This window comes from Onychomys torridus, chromosome X (genome assembly GCF_903995425.1).
Source record: "Onychomys torridus chromosome X, mOncTor1.1, whole genome shotgun sequence".
In the NCBI taxonomy this organism is placed as follows: domain Eukaryota; kingdom Metazoa; phylum Chordata; class Mammalia; order Rodentia; family Cricetidae; genus Onychomys; species Onychomys torridus.
Window position 1 is genome coordinate 59,309,192 of NC_050466.1, and position 14,895 is coordinate 59,324,086.

Here is a 14,895-nt window from a genome sequence, read left to right on the forward strand (position 1 = left end):
GGTTATATAAAAATATGCATATGCAGCAAAAGAAATTATAAATCGAAGCCTCTTGGAAAATTTGTATTTCTCAGTTCCAAAGGTCTATGTACACCTATATGGCTCCTGATGAAGAAACAAGCCTGACCCTTAGTTGATTCAAGATTCAATCAAGTTAGCAACCAAGAATAACTGTCACAACCACATTGATGTTTTGCCCACAGCCATGGATCTCCAAAGGGAGATCAATGCATTCCTACCCCTGACCTCTCAAGATTTCTTATCAAGACAACTTTTAGTTGTTGTCTTAGTTTATTTTCCTGATGCTGTGATAAAATAGCCCAACAAAGGGAGAAATGATTTGTTATGATTCACTCACTGTTCAAGGTGAGGAAGTAAAAGTAACTGGTACTTGAAGGAGCTGGTCACATCACATCTACAGTCAGGAAGCAAACAGTGATTAGTGTTATGCTGCTGCTTAGCTTTCTTTCCATATTTATGCAGTCCAGGATCCCAGCCAGGGTATGTGACACCCTTAGTGGGCATTTGTCTTTGTCACGCACGGTTCTATTGCTGTGAAGAGACACCATGACCACAGCAACTCATAAAATAAACCATTTAATTGAGGCTTGCTTACAGTCCATTGTCATCATGGCAGGGAGCATGGTGGCATGCAAGCAGACATGGTGCTGGAAAAGTAGTTGAGAGTTCTACATCCAGATCCGCTGCAGCAGGAAGAGACGCACTGGGCCTGGCTTAGGCTTTTGAAACTTCAAAGCCCACCCCCAGTGACACACTTCCTCCAACAAGGCCACACCTACTCCAACAAAAGCATACCTTCTAATTCTCAAGTAGTGCCACTTCCTGACGCCTAAGCATTCAAATATATGAGCTTATGGAAGGCATTCTTATTCAAACCACCACAGCAAGTCTTCCCACTTCAATTAATGTAATCCAGATAATGCCTTACAGGCATGCCCAGAAACCTGTCTCCAAGATGATTCTAGATTCTATCAGGTTGTCAACACTAACCTCACATTTGTGAGATATATAAACTTTAATGCTTCTTTATTGTGTCTATTTTTTCTTTAAAAAAATGGTATTCTTATTTAGGGTCCCATCAGTGCTCTTCAGTAACTTTTGTCCTACTTAACTGACACTGTTATGAGTACATAATTCTTTTTTTTCTTTTTTTCCAGAGCTGAGGACCGAACCCAGGGCCTTGCACTTGCTAGGCAAGCGCTCTACCACTGAGCTAAATCCCCAACCCCTATGAGTACATAATTCTGACCCACATATCTCCCTCCTTCTTGCTTCTTACTGACTTGTATCTCTATCTCCTGCATTATATATTTTACTTGTTTACTTTATATGCTATACATCCATTTGTTATTCCTTTGTTGTTTTTCTTATTTTACCTCCACTAGGAGTTCTGTGAAAGCAAGATTTCTGACTTAATTTTTTTATTGCATTATTTTCATTATCTGGACCATAGCAAACTTTCTGCAATGAGTGAACTACAGAAAAGGGAGAATAGAAAAATCAGTTTGAGTTCATCGCAGTTTTGGCTCAGCTCTGAGGCTGAAAATCAATGCAGAGAAGCTTAGAAAGATGGACAATGATAAAGAGTATGTTCACCTGCTGATTATATTCAAGTCAGTTATCATAAGAGACAGAGATGTTAACTGACAGGCAGCTGCAATGAGAATTGATGCACATAATCTACATTGACTTAAAAACCAAAAACTGATGTCCATGAAAGGCCACAAGTAGCTAAGCACTTCTCTTTCTGACAGTTATTTCAGCCTCGGAAGGCAATCAGAATCACTCAGGTGTGGCATCTCTCTCAGTTGCTCTAATACTTTCAGAAGCTTTTGTTTTTCCAGGAACTCTGATCTAGAAGTGGGAGAACAAAATGGCTGGCATTTGGCAAGCCCCACAGAGTTTGTCAGTCAGCGACACTGGCACTGAGGTTTGGGAATCTAAACTTTTGATAGTGAACTGCTTTGATGCTCCACTGGTTCAGGAGTTAGGTTTCTCATCACTGGAAGCAGTAGTCTGTAAATGCCCCTGCTTGGACTTCTGATCAAGAAAATGAACATTGACTTTGAACTCTGCCCAGTTGAACAATAACCAACTGCTTGTTTGTTCTACAGCAGTGATTTCCAAACCTTGATCTGTATCAGAGTTATCTGAGGAGTATTTTAAGAACACAGATTCTAGGATCCGGTGATGTAGGTCAGTGATGTTACTTACCATGTGTGAAGCCCTGAGTTCCATCACCAGCAACACACACACACACACACACACACACACACACACACACACACACACACTCCATCTGTACTCCCCAACCTGATTAGGACTCTAAATTACCAGATCTGAGGTGAAGGTGCTGGGATTCAGGTTTTGGGCAGGTAGTTGTTTCTCTTTTTTTTGTTTTGTTTTCATATCTGTATATTATTCTACAGCCTGGGAAATTTGTTCTAAATTGTGTTAGAAGTGATCAATGAATTCAAAACTCATCAGTGATTCAATAAACAAGTTATTTTCATTTCTTTTTTAATAAAGAGGAAAGCCAGTTTATTTTTCTCTTTTTAAAATGGTGTGTGTGTGTGTGTGTGTGTGTGTGTGTGTGTGTACATGTGTATGCAGGTGTGTGTGCATGTGTATGTACATATGTACATGTGTGTGGAAGCCAAAAACCCCAAATGTCCTTTCCCAGGACTTGTCTATTTGTCTTTGAAGACAGGGTCCCTCATTAGGAACTAGGGCCTCCAGATTAGCCGTTAGTCTAAGATGGATGGCCATCAAACTACAGGGGTCCACCTCTCCAGTGCTAAGCCACAACACCCAGCTTTTCTTTTTCACATGGGTGCTAGGAAGCAAATCCAGGTCCCCCTGATGGTATGGCATGTGCCTTACTGTCTGAGGCATCTTCTCATCCAAAGGGGGAAAAAACAGTTTTAACTGTCAAAGCAGTGAAATCCTTTCAGAGGAGACTATGCAGCTTGCTGCAGGCTTAGGTAGTGTGGTGATTGACATCTTGTTTCTGTCTTCTGTTCATTGTACAGTGGTTTCAAACTCCCTAGGGAAAGTTGGACAAGATGCACAGTAAAATGGACAGCACTGTCGGTTTGCTCTTGACTTGGTTAAGAAGTTGGTCTCTGGTGTGGGGCTTTTTGTGCTTTTTCTTTGCTTTGATCTTTCTGTTTGTTTTTGTTGCTATTTTGTTTTGTTTGGAATCTTTAAACTCTTTTTTACCAGAGGGACAGATTCTGAGAAGGTGGCAGGTTAGCACCCTAAATGCTGCCTTACATCTCATCTCCAGTCATCAGGTTATCTAGGACAAAGATGCCCAAAGGCAATCAATCATCCTGGAGCCAGACTTGGCCTTCTGGCCAGGTGGTGAGGCATATTGCTAAGACTTGGGATGTTAGTGGCTTCCTTGTTATCATCCCTGGCTTTTTGTTTGTTTGTTTGTTTGTTTGTTTTTTCGAGATAGGGTTTCTCTGTGTAGCTTTGGAGCCTGTCCTGTAACTTACTTTGTAGACAAGGCTAGCCTCGAACTCACTGAGATTCACCTGCCTCTGCCTCCTAAGTGCTAGGATTAAAGGCATGTGCACCACACCTGGCTCACCCCTGGCACTTCTTGTTGCTTTGAGAGAATCTCCCTCTGTGTCTCAGGATGGCCTGGAACTCACTATGTATCCTAAGTTGGCCTGGAACTCACTATGAAACCCAGGATACCTTTGAATGCATGGGCCCTCCTTCTGCCTCAGCCTCCCTAGTGCTGGGATTACAAGCATGAACCACCATGCAGGCTCTAGTATTTTGTTTTTATTAATAAACTACGGGGAAAGAAGCATCATAATTAGCATCTCTTGTCAACCTGACATACCTGATAGAAGCATTGCTCCCATCAGTTGGCTCCTGAACGTGTCTGTGGGGCATTTTCTTAATTGCTAATTGATGTAAGAAAGCTCAGCTCACTGTTTATGTGGATCCTTGAGCATGTGGTCCTTGGTTGTATATGGAAAGTAGCTGAGCAGACCAGAGGGAACAAGCCTGTATGCATTCCTCCATGGTTCCTGCCTCTTCTTCTGCCCTGACTTCCCTCTGAGATAGGTTGTAATCAGGGAGTACAAGCCAAATCAACCTTCCCCGCCCCCCAATTGCTTTTAGTCATGGTATTTATCACAGCAACAGAAAAACAGGCGAGGACAAGAGAAAGGAGATAGGTGGTATGTGATTTTTCCCAAGAGAGATAAAGCCAATGATAACTTGAGGATCTTAGAAAAAAAGCAAAATGTTTTCAAGATATGCCACCAACCCCAGCCCAAAATAAAATTCTTTCCACAGTTCTGTACAGCCACAATGAAAACATGAAATGGGAAATGGTCACACACAATTCACTTAGAGTAACCAAATAAATCCTCTTCAAATCATGCAGACTCCTCTTTAACTTGTATAAGCCAAAGAAATGAGACACAGTTGAAAAGGACATCATCAAAACATCTCTTGCCACCCTTCCCACCAGCTGACAATCTGCTTAAGCAGTTAACAGGGGCTTTGCCGCACTGTATATGACCTAACAATCACTAAAGACAGGTCTGAAACGAGCCGCTATTAGCTTCCAAAAGTTAACGGTGCAAGTGTATTGCCAAATGCCACATTCCACAGCTTTATGTTAGTAGATTAAGATTGGCTGTTATAGATATACTTACAGCACAAGAATTGGTAAACTGTACAAATCAGATGTTTGGATTTTTCCCGTGGTCTTGTATGTTAACTATTTTACCAGTATCAGAGGCTGTTTCAAAGCCAAAGCAGACAAAATGAAAGTACTGTTGCATTGTTGCTATACGACCAAGTTAAGCCTTTATTTAAAATGGCTTTCTATATTGAGAGCAGCCATATATGAAACACTGCCTGGTTGTTCCTTGCTGGGAAAAAAATGAAACTATCTCACTAATCTCTGAGTCATTCTTTTTTTTTTCAGTTTCTTTTTATGTTTTTGTTTTTTTTCTTTTTAAAATTTTTTTATTCATTTTACATACCAACCTCATCCCCTCCTCCCGATCCCCTCCCCTGTCTTCCCCGCTACCCACCCCTCATCCCCTCCTCCAAGAGAGTAAGTTCTACCATTGGGGGACAGCTAAGCCAACTGAGCCAAGCTCATAGGAACTCATGAACATTAGACCAACAGCTATGGAAATTGCATGAGACTGGACTAGGCCCTCTGCATATGGGAAACAGTTGTGCAGCTTGGTCTGTTTGAGAGGCCTGTGGCAGTGTGATCAGGATCTCTCCCTGGTGCATGAGCTGGCTTTCTGGATCCCATTATCTATGGTCAGACACCTTGCTCACCCTTGATGCAGGGGGAAGGGCTTGGTCCTGCCTCAACTGGGTCATTCTTTTAACGACAAAAAAAAAAAAGAATTCAAAGAAGCAGCCCATTATTCTTTGGATCATGATTTCAAGAAGGATCTCTGTCCACTGTGATAAGCGTAAGAAAATAAGGTTTATGCAGGTAGGAGTGGTGGTGATCTGTTTTATTGTTGATTGGTTGGTTGGTTTGGATTTTTTGTTCTAGTGGGGTTTTGCTTATTTATTTAATTGTTTTTTGTTAATTTCTTTCAACACAGCAACCACAGCTGGAATGAACCTATGACAGTAAAGGTATCCTCTTGTAAAGTAGCTGTCTCCAGTCCTGACATGGAATGGAAATCACATGGGATACAGAGAGTCACAGCCCAAGGAAAATGATCTGCCAGCCTCATTGAACAACTAATTTGGCATCCCCACCACTGGTGGGGGCATCCACTGTACAACAGATGCCTCCAATGCACAGATTATCCACCTAAAGACAGAAAACTGCTTAGTTGTTAATCAGAGGGGAAGAAATAATCACTGGGCAGGCAAAGGAAAGAGAATACATTTAAAGCCTTAGAACTTGAGGCATTAGGGATTCCTACTGTCCAGTCTTTCTAGATCCTTGGCCAAGTGTCTTCCTTGCGGTTGGTATGGTACACATTTCCTCTCCCTCTCTTGTCCTACTACAAATAGCATGTGAAGTTTCACAAAACCCAGCTAACATAGGAATCCATGGCATCAGAATCTATTAATGAGCCAAAAGCCATAAGAGGGAATGTTTCCATCATTAATGGCTGGCAGCTACAGGCTATGCAGAAATTTATTAAGGATTTTTTCATCACCAGCAATTAAACAATTCTACAGCACATCTGAGACATGACATTTAAAATACAAACACCATAGTTACTATCAGTTTGGGAAAGTGCAGAGAGAAAAATGGCCAGGAGATACACTAGATATGAAAATCTTTCAAAGAAACAATATATACCATCAGTGCTGTGTTAGCTTTGTCTAAAGAATCCCTTATACTGCATTGGGGTGGCAAATGACCGCAGTGGTCCTTAAATTGAACAAAGTAGGTCTTTCCCACTAAATCTAGACAAGTGTGACTATGGACTCTGTTTTGGTTGAGTTCATGCCACCAGCAAACGTTGTAAGAGCATGAATTTCAGTTTTGTTTTTCCCTCCATATTCTCTGGTGACAATAGGCATAAAGAACTGCTGACTGAGGAACTGAAAGAGACAACAGATGCTTTCTGATTATGACTTGGTACTCACAACTATTTCACAATCATTTAGTTATAATGAATAGGATCTGCTTATGCTAGTTCAAGCAGAGGGGTAAAGGTATCATAGGAGAGTACTCTGTATAGATTCCAGGTTCCAGAAGCAACAGAAATAAAGAAGCTTCAAAAAGCTTAATGACACATTAACAAGAATACATACTATAATCTCTCACCACTTAAGTGTCCATTCATCAAGTTACTACATTATTTGATTCAAATCTTCCAGAGAAGGAATGTGAATGACCACGGTCAAACCTACAGATTCACTACCATGTGAGGGCTCTCCATATCTGTCTCATTAGATCATGGACAAAGCCATGCAGGACAGTTTCCATCTTTATGAATAAAAAGCAAGAATAAGGTAAGCTAGGACAGTAAATTGGAGGTGAACTACAGGTCCACTAGCATCTTTAGTCAGTACCTACCCCAATACACACACAGCCTGCCATTAAGATTTTAGTGAATGCTAATCCAAATCCACATGTTCACTAGTTACTTTTCTCATTGCTATGACAAAATACCTGCTAAAAGCATCTTGAGGAAGGATGGCTTTACATTGCAGCACAATTTGCAAGTACAATCCATCATGGCAGTAAAGGCCTGGCTGCAGGAGCATGAAGCAGCTGGTAACATTCTGGTGCTCAGCTCACTTTTTCTTTTTTATTCAGTCTAAGACCCCAGCACATGGAAAAGTGCTGCCTGTATTCATGGTGGCTCTTCCCTAAAAGTTAAATGTTTCTGGAAACACCCTCACAGACAAGTCCAGAGGGGTGTTTCCATGGGGATTTTAAATCCCATTAATTTGATAGCCATTATAGCATAGCTTGAAATTTACCTGACTTTAAAGCTTAAAAAGAAAAATAGATCCTTCCCCTGAAACTAAAGCAGTCACCCATTTTGTGTTTTTGGCCATCCAGTGAGTTGACTCATTGTGGGGAAAATTCAGCTGTGTCACAATTGTCCATCTGGTGACCTGCAGTACACCCAGACTAAGAGAAACAAAGGATTTGACATTTATGCTGCAGAACATTTATTATGCTTACTTCTTGCTGTAAGGTTGATATTTTTGGCTCATCATTGCTAGTTCTAGATCAGAGATAAGAAAACCTTTTTTGTCACTGTAATGGACCAAGCAGTAAATGATTTGGGTAGTCTCTGTCCAATTCAATATTGCTGTAGTGCTGAAGCAGGATAGACTAATCATGCAAAATAGACATACCTGGGTTCCAGTGCAGTTGTAATTCTAAGGGCAGAAATCTGGGAATGGAGCTTGAAATTTACCTTACTTCAAGGCTAGCTTAGACTATAATTCCAGCACTTGGGAAGCTGAAACAGAAGAATTGTCATGAACTTGAAGCCAGTGTGGGTTACATGTGAGTTCAAGGCCAACTTTGGCTACAGGCTGAGAAGTGTCTAAAAACCAATAGAAGGCATGAAGGAGCTGTTCTGGTAACCAACCTCCTCCCCCCCCCCTTTTTTTTGCCAGACTCTGTTTTACACCATTTCTTCCTCATCCCTGAGATGCCTAACTTCATTTAAATTCACACTGTTGGAGGATATACCTCTCCTCTCAGCTTTCCTGTAGTCATCAAGAAATTAGTGCCATTTAGACCTTGCCTCCCACCTCCTTCCTAGTCGTTTGTGTTTGTCATTGCTGTGGGCACTGTTCCAAGCATGACAAGACAGTTCAGACTGAATCTTAGTTTCTTTGTCTTGGAAAACTTCGATTCCAACAATCATTTGCTCTTTTCCACCTAATCTACTCACTTTCTCCTGGAGGATCTCTCCAATGACCAAATTACCTCTAAAATATGGATTTCAAGATTCTCAAAAGCAGTCAATCTTTCTTCTAACTCTGTGGAAGAGTGATCCAGATACTGACAGTCCTTTGAGTCAGTGAGGCCACTGAGACGTCTGATAGACTTATCATTACCTGCTAGCCCTGTCTCCTCAAGTCCTCGTATCCCTCTGTGCCCAGTTTAGACAGGAAACATTCCATGGTACCCTCCTCATTAACTCCATCATCTCATTTTCTCAGTGCTCTGTCTGTGACCCACCTGCACCTGAGAACTGAGTGTGACTGAAGGATGAAGACCACCACAGCTTCAGCTCTCATCATGGCAGCCCACACACTAACAATCCTACTACATTTCTATAACAAAGTTCATTTTTCCACTCCTGGAGAAATTTTCTATCTTTTTCTACTCTGAACTTCCCCACAAAGCCACCTCCCCATACTCAGTTATCCTGTGTAATGGAGAAAATAGGAACTGCCTGAGCTTGTACTTCTCTAGATTCCAAAACATTGTCATTGGTGAGCTGTGACTGTGGCTCACTAAGGGCAGACACAGTCTGCAGAGCATCACTTTCTTGGGTAGAATGCCCATAATTCACTAGGAGAACTGTGTTAATTTTCCCAGAGATAAAAAGGAGAGAACAATAACATGTTTATTATTAAGACATTAATTCCACTCCTGCCCCCAATGAAAGAGAACTGTGGTTTTTAGGTGGGTCCAGGAAGTAGGTACTCATGTCTTCTCCACACATAGAGGCTTGAAGAGGTAAGGAAGGTGCTACGGGTTCTTTGTAGGAAGGCTAGGTCTCAGGTAGTCGAGCTCCCAACTTTACATGGCTGTCTGCACCTCTTGTATACAAGGAACCACAGGAGTGCTGTGGATATGGCTCTGTGTAAATAAAGTTCTGATTGGCCAGTGACCAGGCAGGAAGTACAGGCAGGACAAGAGAGAAGAGAATTCTGGGAAGTGGAAGGCAGAGAGACAGACACTGCCAGCCGCTGCCATGAAAAGCAACATGTAAAGACACTGGTAAGCCACAAGCCATGTGGCAAAGTATAGACTAACAGAAATAGGTTAATTTAAGATAGAAGAAGTAGATAACAAGAAGCCTGCCACGGCCATACAGTTTGTAAACAATGTAAGTTTCTGTGTGCTTTCTTGGTTGGGTCTGAGCGACTGTGGGACTGGCAGGTGAGAGAGATTTGTCCTGACTGGGCCAGGCAGGAAAACTCTAACTACAAATGGCGTCCAACGTGTTGGCAAGAATTTCCACCTAAAACCTGAGAAAAAAGATTCTAAAATGGAGCTAAAAACAGCTTCCTAGTTGTCTCTCTCAAGTTAGCAGTAGCCTGCCAGTTTGAGCTACTGTGGCGGGTTCCTGGCGTGTGCGTCTGACCTGCAGTGCAACGGGAATGAGGAGTCTACAAACACTTTACTTTGCTGTGTGGTGGATTTAGCCTTTGCTAGTTAAAAAAAAAAAAAAAAAGGTTTCTGGGCTATGCACTGCTTTGATAGAACTGCTTCTGATAGTTGATGGTACACATGGCTCCAGACCCAGAGCTGGCAGTAAACTGTACCACCGCCATGTTGGGAAGCTGAGGTGGGCGGAGCCAGCAGCCACAGGGGAGTTTCAGTCTTCCAAAGATGGATATTACACAGAGAATCTGGTTTATGTTGTCTTTGGGATTTTTAACTACAGAAAAAGATTTGATCGTAAAAGCTGTTGAGTTAAACAATTATGTAAATTTTAAAGGTACCTTGACTTCAAAATTTGGATATAAGGATATGTTGCTTTGGAAAGGAGTCTCTGCTTTTGTTTTCACAGAAAACCAGAGGCTATGGATTTGTTCCAGATAAAGATACATCAGGTTTGATCAGCCAAGACCACCTGAAAGGTCTCCAATGACACAATGGCCCAGATGATCCGACATCCAGAATGGTATCAAGGCAACTGGCTCAGAGGTTCACCCTAATGGACTACTCCATAATCCTAAAATTTTCTTTGTGTCCCCATAAGATACAGCGCCCCCCTCCAGCAGGAAGTAGTAAGAAAAACTATGCTCACATTCCCAAAATTATCAAGCTGGCTTTGTAGATGGAATTGGCTCACTCCTTCTCTAAACCCAGACATATTGCTAAAAGAAAAGGTTAAGAGATTCTTGTGTCCCAAATCAGAAGAGCCCTCTGGTGTGGGACACAGAAAAACCAGTATTTTTATTTAAATCAGGTTGATTATAAATGCGATGTCTTTCTAAAGAAGAAAAGGGGATAGGATATAGATATAATAGGATAAAAGGGTAGATTAAGGAACTTACTTCTAAAGAGCAACAACTTGTTTAAAATGTTTCACATTGGTATAGACTTTAGTCTATTGATACAAACTTAAAGTTAATTTTGTTATACTGTGTGCATATTTCTACTCATGTTTAAGGTATTATGTTTGTATAGCTCATTTTAAATTGTAATGGATAATTAAAAATAGATTAATAATTAGTCATCTATGATAATCATACTCGTAGCCATGTTACTTAAGTCTTCTACATATACACAGAGATATTTCAGGTAGACAGGTAATCTTCAAACACTTCAAAGGTCTACAGAATATGGCATTTAAAATATTTTTAAAATTTAGACTTTCTGGACAGTGAGACATGTCTGCCCCTGGCAGCACCGTTTTACTTCAGAGAGGAAGATGGGCATTGAAGACACTTCATATAGAGTTTATCTTCACCTTGGCAAAAATAGCCATTTGGGCAAGAAACTGTTCTTGCCTGGACTGCTCGATCAACTGGAAATGCAGAACCCATAGAAAGGTGACCACTGAACTTTGCTTGACAAAATGGTCCTTCAGGTTCCTGCTTCGCAGAGGAAACTGCTAGACATTCTACAGGACACTGAGAGAAGTGACCGAGAGACTCTAGCCCTGTGGGCTGAAGACAAATGCCCCAACTTTACAAAGGAACATTAGGTGACTGTCCAGGCTTCCAGCTGTCTCTGTCTACTCTTGCAAGACTCCTGAAAAATGCTTACATCCTTCTCCCGGTTCTCAGGTAATATTATATCCTTCTGAGGTCTTTGATGTGGTTGAAGACTAGATAGTTATAATTTCCTCAGTTATGATAAAAGGTAAGTTAGATATAAAACCTTAGACTCACAAATATAAGATAGATAGGATATCTTCTTTAATATTGTAACTGTAATTCTTGCTTGATAATTGTTTTGTTATATGTAATTGTACTATGTAAAAGTTAAAACCTTCCTTTAAAAAAAAAGAAAAGGGGAAGTGCTGTGGATATTGCTCTGTGTAAATAAAGTTCTGATTGGCCAGTGGCCAGGCAGGAAGTATAGGCAGGACAAGAGAGAAGAGATTTCTGGGAAGTGGAAGGCAGAGAGACAGACACTGCCAGCCGCTGCCATGAAAAGCAACATGTAAAGACACTGGTAAGCCACAAGCCATGTGGCAAAGTATAGACTAACAGAAATAGGTTAATTTAAGATAGAAGAAGTAGATAACAAGAAGCCTGCCATGGCCATACAGTTTGTAAACAATGTAAGTTTCTGTGTGCTTTCTTGGTTGGGTCTGAGCGACTGTGGGACTGGCAGGTGAGAGAGATTTGTCCTGACTGGGCCAGGCAGGAAAACTCTAATGACACAGGAGTCTTGGAAAGAAGTATCATGAGTGATCAAGAGTATACTTCTTGCAATATCCTGGGCAACAGAAGGCCTTTAACAGTTCTGCTTAACCCTTCACTGGAGTCTACATTGTGAGTGAGCTTGAATTTCCAGCCAGACTTATGGTGGTACATGACCAGCTGAACTCATTTTTCAGAGAACTAAAGAAAGAGAAAACATTTTCTGTGCTATATTGAAAAGCAAAATGCAGCCCACTACATTTGATCCTGTAAAATGCAAGTCAGAGGACTAAATTTCTGCCAGGGGCTTTCTGGAGTGCATTCTTATTTTAGTAAAATGCACAAAGTGTGAACTGAATGAGAATGAGGCTGATATTACCCCCAGTCTTCACAGCTGTGGCTTAGCTTTACAGTAGAAATTCTTGGACTTCCAACTATAATACAATAGAGTTATCTTTTTGACCTTAGTAAGTTTACACACCTAGGATATCACATTTAAATTTCTATACAGACCCATGGAGCCTTCTGATTTCACTGGAATAAAAAAAAAAGGAAAGAAAGAAGCAGGCATGCTTTCCAATGGGGCATAGAAAGTTAGAAAATCTCCTATCACCAGCAGTGAGCAAAGAGGCCTTGGGTAGGGAAGAAAGTGAGCGAAAATCAATTTTACTTGCTTTGGTCTCACAATGGATTTTGCAAAGGAAAGGGGAGAAAATCAATCTTGTCAAATCAGTGAGTATTTATATACTTGAAGGAGTCTAAAGGTCTTAGGTTGTGTATTAGGCAATAGAACATCCCTGTCCTCTCTCACATCATGAAGGCTACAACATGAAGGCTGAACTCTTTTCTGTACTGAGAGAACAGCAACAAGGAGTTTTACCGTGTTCGTCATCAAGATGCGTCCAAGGCAGAAGCCAAACCTGGTTAACTTTCCTCACTCTCAGCTTAAACACCATGAAGGCATGGCATCTAACTGAGGCCTCTCTCTCCTGCATCCGATGGTGTGCATTGGGAAGCTGGGTGCTACACTGTCTGATAAGACTGATGGCCTGTGATCATAGCCCACACCATAGTGAGTAGCAACTGATCACTCTAACAGTGGCATTGGGGAACCAGGCAGGAAATCCGAGTGTGGAGTGTGTGTGCCTTGAGTAGAAGGAAGTTGTGCCCCGCTCTGAGCCTCACTTTCCAGAGAATGGAAGAGAGATCACAGATAAGTCCTGAAAGAAGATCAAGAGAGGCAAGGAACTGATGCTCTCAGTCCTGGGAAAGTTGGCCAGGAGGTTGACCAGGAGATAGACTTGGCAGCAGACTTAATTACCTTTGTAAGCAAGTTGTCCAACTTGGGTTCTATAAAGTCAAGTGACTCTCTTCTAAAACATCTGCCTGATGCTTTACTTAGATATACCAAAGAGTCATGACAGCCAACACAAGATACAGTAGTGTCCAACCTTGACACTTGACTCCCCAAGCAGCCATATCAGTGGCTTTATTCTTGTGAAGAAGTGCCCAAAGTGAGTTAGCTTTTCTGTACCTAAGTTTCTCTACCTATAAAATGAATATAACTGTGTTTGGTATCACAAAGCATTATAATTATTATATGGGGTAACATTTGGGAAAGTCTTTACTCCAGGTCTAACATCAAGTCATATGTTAAGTGCTATATACATGTTTGATAAAATAACAAAAATAATCATTGTTATGTTACTGTACATTGGACTTCAGGCAAATCGACCCAAATTTGATGGCTACTAGCCATCAGCAGGTATAGCCATCTGGAGGCATTCTAAAATGTCTCCAAAGCACTTACCTTAAAGTCAGAATATTACCCAGGTAGGCTTAACAGACAGTATTTTCCTGCTGCTCACAGCCAGGGAGATGTGTTCCTCATGGCCCGGGAGGAAGTAAACTATGCTGGCACTTTCAAATAGATGGCAAGGAACTCAGTAGTCTCTAGACAGCCAGCAGGAAAACAGGGTCCATAGTCCTACTACAAGGAACTAGTTTCTTCTAATAAGCATGAGTTCATTAAAAAAAGAAAAGTCCCATGGACCCCAGATAAAAAATAATTATGTCAATATACGTGTGTAATGACTAATTTTGATTGCCAAATTAATCATATTAGGAAATTCCTCAGGCATTAGTGTTACATACTTTTGGTAGTGCCTATGAAGGCAATTCCAAAGAGGAATTACCAAGGTGAATAGGAGAAGACCTGCCATGAATTTAGGACTTGGGGAGTGCCATCCATCCCATAGCCAGGCTGAATAAAAAGGGTAATAGGAAAAAGGTCAGTGTTGGCATTTCTTTCTCGATGCTCCTTGGTCCACTGAGATATGAGCAAGCAGCCTCAAGTTCTTGGTTGCTCAGCGTCAAGCTACAAGCTGCTCCCTGCCATGACTTCCCCACAGTGATGGACGCTATCTCCTTAAACCATCAACCAAAGTCAAAGGTTCCTCCCTCACATTGCTTCTGCTTAGGTACTGGGTCACAGACATGAGAGAAGTCACTAATACACTGTGGTTTCAGTCCTGTGGAGACCAGAAACAGAGAATCTAGCTAATTGTGCTGAAAAATCTGCCCTATAGAAACAATGATGGAAGCAGTTTGTGATGTATCAGCCCAATACATTTGTAACAGTTTGTTGTGCAACAGTCTAAAACCAATGCAGCTGGAAAGAAAACAGCAAACATGGGAGTACCAGATGAGCAGTCACTGTTGTCCACAGTGTAGGGACATCTCTCTCACCCTACCCCATGGCTGGGAAAGATTTTGTCACCGACAAGATCAGCCCACAATGTTCTTGGCACATCAAAAGAGTTGATA